Source organism: Poecilia formosa, unplaced genomic scaffold (genome assembly GCF_000485575.1).
Source record: "Poecilia formosa unplaced genomic scaffold, Poecilia_formosa-5.1.2 Scaffold645, whole genome shotgun sequence".
NCBI lineage: Eukaryota > Metazoa > Chordata > Actinopteri > Cyprinodontiformes > Poeciliidae > Poecilia > Poecilia formosa.
In genome coordinates, this window is record NW_006800584.1 from 139116 (window position 1) to 149991 (window position 10876).

The window sequence follows — 10876 nt, forward strand, 5'->3', positions numbered from 1 at the left end:
AATGAATCTAAAATATATGACAATTTAATTTTTATCATGACATTATGGAAAATAATGAACTTTATCACAATATTCTAATTTTATGACCAGCACCTGTATATGCAGTTTATTTACTGTTTCTGGCTTCCTATAGTTCAGTCTTTTCGGCCCTCTAGTCATTAGTCCACATTGCATCACCACTGGCCTGTTGATTTTTATTCACTACAGGAAAACTGGTTTGTGTCACGAAAATGATGAGGGATGGTTATAAATTTAATTTCTTCTTGATAGACCAACAACTATCAAGTGAACCATAAATTATAATGTCAGAAAATAAAAACAGAATTTTAACTTAAATATGTTATAAGTTAAAAACTCATAATTTCATTGCTTATTTTTAATTTAATTTACAGGAAAACAGAAATGATGTTACAGAAATAACAGAATAAGAAGAGATCCAAACACAGATGGCATATATGAACATTAGGATTTTTATTATTAAAATAAAAATTAGAAACATCTTTAATTGTACAAAAAAAATCATCAGAAATAATTTAAGTAATTTTTAACTATTCACAAATATAATCTCAAGGCACTTATCCAGTTTAGGTTTCCCTTTTTTACATCAATCCAGTTCAAAGATAATGCATATTATTAAACAATACAGCACAATTTGTTATTCATTGGACAATAATTTTTAAAAATGTCCACCTAAAAACATCCATCCATTCCATTTCCTCTTGTACAAGCATGTGGCAACAGTGGAGAGGAACAACTCCCACTTAACCAGGCTTAGTATGAGCAGCAAACTGAGGACTGAGACAAAAACACAAAATGACAAAACCCCAAACCAAGGTGTAACTCTTTACATTTGAAAGCCCAACCAAAAATTATTTCTGCCATTAATTATTTTTCATTCTGTATAAAAATATGCAAGGCAGTAAAATTACTGCTGTTTGCAGGATATTGATAAAGTAGATGAAACACCTTTTCATGTTGTATTTTTGTTGTCATGACAACAGCATTAGGAGATAAACATAATTTATTTCACTTAATGTTGGTTTGAGTTTTTTTAAACTCAATGAACTGAAAAACTTCTCCTGTAGTGCAAATATGAACTGAAGTATGTAGATTCATGTTTTGGTGTTTGGACACCAGATGGCGCTAGTTTAACATCATAGTTTTATTTGACAGGGTTTAGATTATCTCAGCTCTGAATGTGATTCATGACTGCAGAGACCAGACTGACCTCAGTCTGATTCAGAGTGAAGACATGAAGGTGTTAATATTGATATAAACTCTCTAAAGGTACCAGGACGTCCAGATAAAAGCTTTTGACTTCAAGTATGTGAGTTTGACATGAAACTAAAACAACTGATGAGTTTGACGCAGAACAATAGATCTGTCATCATGCAGCAGCAAACAAAGAAGTAAAGAATTGAATCTTCTGCAGAGATCAGGTTTTGTTTTTTATTTTGTTGCTTGTTATTTGAGCCATGTTTTTACTTAGTTTTTTTTCTCTTCATTGTTATTCATGTTTAGATTCCTTGTGTGTTAGAGACAGAAACTCAGTGCAGAGGTCTGTTGATAGATCTATGAAGATGCTGTCAGGTATTGTTAGTTTATCTCTAATTTTAAACACATGTAGCATAATAATAGTGCCGTGTTAAAGTAAAGACCATCACAGTGAGTTTATTTAAAAAGCAGTTGCTGCTTTGCTCTGATGAAAATCAGAAACACGTGACAACAAAATAAGCAAGAACATAATAAAAATAGAAAATACTACATGCAAAAGTTTGAAAGAGAAAGATAATAAGTCCTAAAAACATGTTTTAAATTTCCATAAACAACGTAGAAATAGATAACGTTTTTAAGGTGTCATGTTTTTTATTGCTTTGTTGTACAGTCATGGCCAAAAGTTTTGAGAATGATTCAAATGTTAATATTTACAAAGTTTACTGCTTCAGTTTTTATAATGGCAATTTGCATATACCCCAGAATGTTATAAAGAGTGATCAGCTTAACAGCAATTAATTGCAAAAGTCAATATTTGCCTTGAAAATTAACTTTATCCCCCAAAACACATTTCAACTTTATTGCAGCCCTGCCTTAAAAGGACCAGCTAACATCGTTTCAGTGATTGCTCCATTAACACAGGTTTGGGTATTGAGGACAGGGCTGGAGATCAATCTGTCATGATTAAGTAAGAATGACACCACTGGACACTTTAAAAAGAGGCTGGTGCTTGGCATCATTGTTTCTCTTCTGTGAACCATGGTTATCTCTAAAGAAACACGTGCAGTCATCATTCCACTGCACAAAAATGGCCTATCAGGGAAGAATATCGCAGCTAGAAAGATTGGACTTCAGTCAACCATCTATTGCATCATCAAGAACTTTAAGGAGAGAGGCTCCATTGTTGCCAAAAAGGCTCCACACAGCCATGAATAAAGAATGGTACCAGAATGTCCTCCGAGAGCAACTTCTCCCAACCGTCCAAGAGCAGTTTGGTGATGAACAATGCCTTTCCCAGCATGATGGAGCACCTTGGTATAAAGCAAAGATGATGACTAACTGGCTCAGGGAACAAAACATAGATTTTGGGTCCATGGCCTGGAAACTCCCCAGATCTTAATCCCATTGAAAACTTGTGGTCAATCATCAAGAGACGGGTGGACAAACAAAAACCTAGGAATTCTGACAAAATGCAGCATTGATTGTGCAAGAATGGACTGCTATCAGTCAGGATTTGGCCCAGAAGTTGATTGAGAGCATGCCAGTGTCATAATGGGTGGTGGTTGAAGTGAGGAAAGGATGCTGAGACCCAGGTAAGATGAAGATGATGGAGATTTAATGACAATATTGCTCATAAAAACAGTCCAGGACAGGCAGCACAGCAGGAGATAAGCGCACAGCTAAATACCGGTAGCTCTGAAAACAAAGACTGAGAACTGGAGCTGACGCCGACACAGGACTTAACCAGTACAACTGTGACGACAGACAGACTGACGCAGACAACATGCGTTGACAATAGACAAGGACCCAACAAGAGACAAAGACAACAGGTGGACTTAAATACACACGGGGGTAATCAAGGGAACGAGAAACACCTGGGAATAATCAACGGGGATGACACAGAGACTCACAGGAAGGAACTGAACACAGAAAACTCTAAAAATAAATACACAGAAACATGGATCATGACAGCCAGGGAGAATTGCAAAGGTCCTGAAGAAGAGGGGTCAACACTGCAAATATTGACTTGCTGTATTAACTCATACTAACTGTCAATAAAAGCTTTTGTTACTCATAATATGATTGCAATTGTATTTCTGTATGTGATGAAAACATCTGACATACATACATGAAAACCAGAGGGCAGCAGATCATGTGAAAATATAATATTTGTGTCATTCTCAAAACTTTTGGCCATGACTATTTGTTGATTTAAACATAAGAAAAAAATGTCAGCGACTCTTTTAGCACTGACTAAAAGAATCAACAGTCTGAGCTGAGATTAGCTCCATAAAATAACTAATTTAAGTTTTAAAGGCGACTGAAGAGTAAACTGACTGCTGCTCTGATGGACTTCCTTTGGTGGCAGCTGAGGAAACCTTTGACCCTGATGAAGAAAAAACAGAAATTCATTAGAAAACTGCAAGTAAGTGGAAGATTTTAGTGCAGCTTTCTTTTGGAAAGTTTATCAGCTTTTGGCATCAATTATTTCTGATGCAGTTGAAGCTGTTTGTGTTTTTATTGCCAGTATTTGTGAAGAAATGGATGTAGAGTTAGAGACAGTTCATTCAGTGAAACAGCAGCTTTGTTTTTCTGTTTAATGTCAGGTTGATTTCTATTGTTGTCTATCTGAGCCCCGTGTTGCAACCTGTGGTTTGATGTTGTGCTTTTTAACTGATGAGGTAAAATTACTCCTGGTGCGATCGATACATGTGTCTGAAAATAATTCTTGTCAAAGTTAGCCTGTGAAACTGAGCTAATGTCACGGTGTCTGCACCGCACATCTGCTTAGGCAATAAGCAATAACCTTTCTTCTTTATCTCAATGGTTCGTTCGCAACGTCTCCACATGCACATAAAAACATAGACATACAGGAACTGAACATCATGTCTTTAATAAAATTACAGAAAAAAACACAAACTCTCACCTTTCCTCTTCCTGGGTTTGTTAACAAAGGCATAAATTGTGTCCTTTGGATCATATTTGTGCAATTTCATTTTTCATGTCTGCAATTAAAAGAGGGGAGAAAAAATGTATATCTTGTCAATTTTAATAAAGGTTATTTATGAAACTGATAATCTGTCCGTGTTGTAGTTAAAATGATAAAAATACAGAGAATACAAATAATCTCAAGAGGTGAGTTAGCAGTACCCAGTGATGGTACAGACACTTTGAAGAAGTAACTTTAACCGGATTACTAATTACTTGATTTGGAAAGTAACTAAGTTACATTAAAAGTAACTTTTTGTAGTTACCGTATTTTCCGCACTATAAGGCGCACCTAAAAACCTTCAATTTCCTCAAAAGCCGACAGTGCGCCTTATAATCCGGTCCGCCTCATATATGGACCAATATTGAGCCACAACAGGTCTAGCCACTACGGTAAGCAGCCGCCGACTTCATTTTCCCCCGTAGAAGAAGAAGCGCGCGGTGCATGCTGGGATAGTTGTCAGCATGCTGGTTTGTTAATAAAGTTTGTTAATACATTTAAAGCCAGGGGCGGAGGGGCGCGGCGGCAGCGTGTCGATTGGTCTTCGTTACCCAGAAAGCAGTTGGGCACAATATTGCAAACACCAACACCGTGAGTGAAACAATGACTGGGGCAGCCTACTATATAAAGTACTCAGGACTTCTTCTTTACAAATTTGGATGTGTAATGGAGTACAGGACAAGTTGGCAACCTAAACTGAAGCATCTATTCTATGTATCTTATAATGCGGTGAGCCTTATATATGAAGAACGTTTTAAAATAGGCCATTTATTGAGAGTGCACCTTATAGTGCGGAAAATATGGTACTTTCAGCTGCTATCACCAACTCTCCACCACCTGAAAATTACTTTGATCTTTTCCGATATTTAATTGCAAACTATTAAATAATAGTAATAATACTATAATAGTAACATCAACAATGTGTCTCCAGGTTGAACTGAAGGGGAGATTGTTTAATGGTTAAAACAGTACAAAAAAGACTAGTAATTTTCCCATGTTTTTTTATGTTTCACTGATGTCTGGAATGTTTTGGAAATGTAAATATGCTAAGGTCCTGGCTCCCAGTTGCAAAATTTTTTTTAAAAATTCAATTTTTAATCGACCTGACCCAGAACTTTGTCATCACCATCTGACAAAAATAAATAAAAAATAATTTTTAATGATCCTATTAGTGATATTTTTATTCATTTTACAGACAAATACTTCTCAAGAAACAAAATAAATATTATTTAAAACAAAAAACAACAAAAAGTCCATCTGATGGAGTTGACACAGAACTGAAGGTGGTGACAAACTAGTGAGTAAAATGAAAAACTTGGTACATGTGAAGTAATGCAATTCATGTAAAATACACTGCTCAAAAAAATAAAGGGAACACTCAAATAACACATCCTAGATCTGAATGAATGAAATATTCTCATTGAATACTTTGTTCTGTACAAAGTTGAATGTGCTGACAACAAAATCACACAAAAATCATCAATGGAAATCAAATTTATTAACGAATGGATGCCTGGATTTGGAGCCACACACAAAATTAAAGTGAAATGTTCCCTTTATTTTTTTGAGCAGTATACATTAAAATGAATTAATTGCACATTTAAGTGAGATTTGTAAACAATTTCACTGAAAGAGTCACAAAAACTCTGACGGAGTTGACAAAAAGCCAAACTACCTCAATTTATATGATGTTATTCTGAAGGAGGCCATATTGTAGCTCATCAGGTCCATGAAATCTTTACAGTAAACTAAAATTAATAATTTATTTCACAAAATTTCATCAAAGTTTTGTAAACTGTCAGTTATGGTGTTGACACATCATGGTTGTGACAAACAACTTAGGAATTGTTAAGGAAGAAAATCTAAATTGGTTAACTTTGGAAAAAGTCTGGCTCTCTCTCTTCCTCTGGATCCCAGGTCCTCTCGGTGGGCCACGTGTAGCCACAAGGAAAACAACAATGCGTGTTGACGTCACAGAATTACAGAGTTTAATCCAATATAAGACAATGCATAAACTTACACAGAAACTGCAGAACAACGGAGACATACATTCATTTACCTGACATAAATGGAAAGAAGAAGAAAAGCAAAGACGTCTTTGGAGAGTTGCAAGAGCAAATCTAATTTGTTACTTCTGTGTAGAAAGTTTTATAGTAAATGTGTATTCTTATCTTTAATTTATTCAAATAAGGTGCAGATGACTCAGCTTTACCCAGATTGTGATACCAAAATAGGTAATCATCACCTTTAAAATCGTCTGTAAAGCAGTAGTACAAGTAAATTTATGAAACAAAACATGAACTGTTGAGAAAATAAATTTAAAATAAGCTAGTTTTAAAACTTAACGTCTTGATTCAAATGGCCTAAATTGTGGTTTTAAAATCAGTAACTTATTCTGGCCTATTGACCTTTGTTTTACTTGTAGTTCCAGCAGATGGTTTGCTAGGATCTTTTGAACTGCCTTTTGTCTGCACGGCAGGGGTTTAGGCTTCAGATAGAGGGTCAGAGATAGCTCCTGGATTGGATGAGCAAAGATACGCCTTATTTGAATAAATTAAAGAAAGGAAGATAAAACTTTCTACACAGAAGTAACAAATGAGATTTGCTCTTGCAACTCTCCAAAGACGTCTTTGCACGTCTTTGCTTTTCTTCTTCTTTCCATTTATGTCAGGTAAATGAATGTATGTCTCTGTTGTTCTGCAGTTTCTGTGTAAGTTTATGCATTGTCTTACTTCTAAGTTTATGCATTATCTTATATTGGATTAAACTCTGTAATTCTATGACGTCAACACGCATTGCTGTTGTTTTCCTTGTGGCTACATGTGGCTCGCCGAGAGGACCTGGGATCCAGAGGAAGAGAGAGAGCCAAACTTTTTCCAAAGTTAACCAATTTAGATATTCTCTTCCTTAACAATACTTATACTTAATTGTCATAATATATAATTTTAGTATTTCTTTAATTGTTTTAAACTATTATAATGTATTGAGTTCTGCTCCTGGATGAGGGATTTTACAGGCATCATCCACCAACTACAATGTTTAACATAAAAAAAAATATTCAGCAAACATCAGGAAAATATACATTGTTTTGCTCACATGACCCAGGTTAGTTTAGTCAGATATTTGAAAAAAATTATATTTTGTGTATATTTTATTCAAATTTTGTGCTTTATCCATAGGACCCATTTCATCCCTATTCTCAAGAATCACGGCCCTGTGTTTGCTGTCAGAGCTCAGAGCTCCTGCTGCGGCTCCACACAGATTAGTGACACTTAACTTAATATTAATGATTATAATGGTGTTTAGTTGTGCAACTTTACGGGAACGTGGCTGTTTTCACGTTTATCATTCTGTTCATATTAGCCTCTATATGTTTGCAGTTTTCTGGAGCGCAGCGCGGAGCTCGACGTCTTTCACAGGTAATATATTAACTTGACATTTACAAAGACGCAGCAGGACGGATCATCCGGAACTTCACGTTCAAAAACAAGCCACAACTCATGAAATGTGCAAGTGACTTTAGAAAAACAAGCGACATAAACTAGAGATAGTTCCTGTTCTTCCAGCAATAAAACGCGCATCTCTCTCCTCCCTCCATTGTTTACGTTTCTGTCACGGAGATCAGCTGCTGATGTTGGACAGGAACGACGGTCAGTCAACGTAGAGGAAATAAAATTACAATACTAAAGCAAATAGTAACGCAAAGTGATTTGGATAAGTAACTTTAATCTGATGACTGGATTTGAAATAGCAACGCGTTAAATGACTAGTTACTGAAAAAAGTGGTCTGACGTCAGTAACGCATTACTTTGTAACGCGTTATTGACGTCGTTGGCGGTACCTTTGCATTTCTTGTAGAGAATCAGTCCAACCATCCAGAACAACAGAGTGAAAATGGTTAAAAATCTCCAGGGGGAGGTAAGTAGGAGATTCGTCATGATGTTCGTCTCTTCATTAGATCCTGGAAAGAAGATTTAAGATTTCAGGTCAGTGAAGAATCTCTGGTGAATTCAGACACATTTAGCTGAAGGTTTAAAACTAGATGTTTATAGCACATATACTGAAAATGTGTTGGATGCCTGTGATTTTCATAACTTGTTTCATTTAGAGAACAAAAATACAGTTCACTGGTTTAGGTATCATATACAAACCTTCTTCTGCTGATGTGACAGCCAGCCAGCTTCCAGGAGACTCTCCAGCTCTGGAAATGGTGCATTTATAGAGTCCTTCATCTGACTTGGAGACGTTTCCGAGGGTCATACCGGTTTTATAGTTGGTGCTGAGATGGACGCCATCTTTGTAAAAATCACTTATGTGTGTCTTGTTTGTGTTCTTGTTAAAACAACGAAGAGTCACATCAGATCCTTCCTTCACTGGTCGAGCAGAAATATTGAGGATCACTGAACCAGCTGGTGGAAGAGAAACGGTTCAACATGTTGCTCTGCTGTTTCTGTGCCACAATAGAATTTTTACATAGTTGAAACATATTTGTTAATATTTGTACATGAAACGTTTACACAACCTTTTCATACTGCCTGGTTTCTACGCCTACAACCTGCAAAACTTAATAATAAAATTACATTTTAAGAGAGAAAAACAACAATTATTTTTAAAAATGATTGCATTAAGATGGGCATCATGTTATAACTGAACGTGAATTGCGCAGAACATTACATCAGGCTTTGAAATATGTGAAATCGTCATAAGTCTGAGCTATGAAGCAGGATTTAAGATAAACAAGGTCGGCTACATTTATGAAACTCTTCAGAATCTCCAGGTGTTTCCCACGATTTACAAAATATCAGTTTGACACTAAAGCAGGATTTCACATTATTAAAAGAACATTATGTACAGATTGATCATGATGATGATAAAAAACTATATTTTCAAGTCTAAACTTAGACGTGGATCTAATTTACAGCAGAGGGAATCATGATCATTTCCAAATAAAAGCAAATGTCACATAATATTCAGGCATCTGGAAGAAAACTGGATATAAAGAGGAACTTCAGCTGCTGGGGCAGCAGCTTCAGAAGGGAGGCCCAGACTTCCCTCTCCAGCCTCTTCCAGCTCCTCCAGGAACCCCAAGTCGTTCCCAGGCCAACAGAGAGACATCGTCCCTCCAGCGTGTCCTGGGTCTCCCCTCCTCCTGGTGGGACATGAACTCCTCACCAGGGAGGCGTCCAGGAGGCATCCTGACCAGATGCCTGAGCCTCAACTGGCTCCTCTCGACATGGAGGAGCAGCAGCTCTACTCTGAGTCCCTCCTGGGTGAGCGAGCTTCTCTCTCTAAGGGAGAGCCCAGCCACCCTGCGGAGGAAACCCATTTCTGCCGCTTGTATCCGTGATCTCGTTCTTTAAGTCATGACCCAAAGCTCATGACCATAGATGAGGGTGGGAACGTAGATCAACCAGTAAATCGAGAGCTTTGCTTTTTGACTCAGCTCTCTCTTCACCACGATGGACCGGTACAGCACCGGCTTCACGGCAGACGCTGCACCAATCCACCTGTCGATCTCCCGCTCCCTTCTTCCCTCATTCATGAACAAGATCCCCAGATACTTAAACTCCTCCACTTGAGGCAGGACGACCCCCCTGACCCAGAGAAGGCTCTCTACCCTTTTCCAGCTCAAGACCTTGGCCTCGGATTTGGAGGCACTGAGCCTCATCCCGGCTGCTTCACACTCAGCTGCGAACTGCTCCAGCAAGAGCTGCAGATCATGTTCTGATGAAGCCAACATCAGTGGTCCCCAACCTTTTTATTACCGTGGACCGGTCAAGACTTGGAAATTTTGCTGAGGCCCGGAGGTAGGGGGGTGAACCGTCAGATAAGGCTTCTGCATGTTGGTGTTCCCACTAAATACTGAATATACCCAATTTGGGTCGTCTTGGCCCTTTTATCTCAGCCTGTGGGGTTTACCCTGACTGGGAACGAGAATACAACCTGCTGAATCAGAAAGCGCGGTGACGTAAGAACAGAGGGGAATCCCAAACAGCTGACATATAGCGCAACTGAGAGTCCGGTGGATATCGGAGATGATATGTGGAAATGTTTATTATTATAGGTAAAGATTATTATGTTTATTCAGTTAAAAATGGTAACTATGAAAAAACATAGTCGCCTCCAAATCATAGTGCAGCAAATAGAGCGGCTGCTCCGTCGTCTTTTATCCACCGCTTTTCTTTTTGTTACGTCAGGGGTCCCCAAACTACGGCCCGCGGGCCTGATCCGGCCCGCCTCCACATTTGGTCCGGCCCCCTGAACAATACCAGAGAGCATTCAGATTTTTTTTCTTAAATTGTATTTTCCGGTTTATATGTGGATTTTTCTTCAACCACCAGGGGGCTCTTTAGCAGGAAGTGTGTCCTGTAAACTGTGGCATTGCTGCCATCTGTTGGACTTTTAGGGAACTGCTTGACTTTTATGTTATTTAATCAGTATGGTTGTTTGCTAGCGGTAGAGCAGATGAACACACGTGTCTGTTATGAACGCCGCATTCAAGGTTGAATTCTTCGAAGCGATGCCTGTAAGTAGCAGCTTATACTTCAAAACGAGCCTTTATGTCAACATATGATAAAAGTAGTAGCTTGTTTATTGAATTAGTTTTGGAAATACCTGCGGGCGATTTGATTATGTGCTACGTCATTGCTAACTAGCAGGCTGCTAAGATTT

General features: G+C 37.9%; 1 long non-coding RNA gene across 1 annotated transcript; it reads right to left on the reverse strand.

The window, feature by feature from the left end:
- Positions 1-3478: 3478 nt before the first annotated feature.
- On the reverse strand, positions 3479-8155 carry LOC107834507 (uncharacterized). Its single transcript, XR_001660297.1, has 3 exons — positions 8046-8155; positions 4142-4220; positions 3479-3601 (listed from the first exon to the last, which is right to left on the reverse strand). It is a non-coding gene; the product is annotated as an uncharacterized LOC107834507 (long non-coding RNA).
- Positions 8156-10876: the final 2721 nt, after the last annotated feature.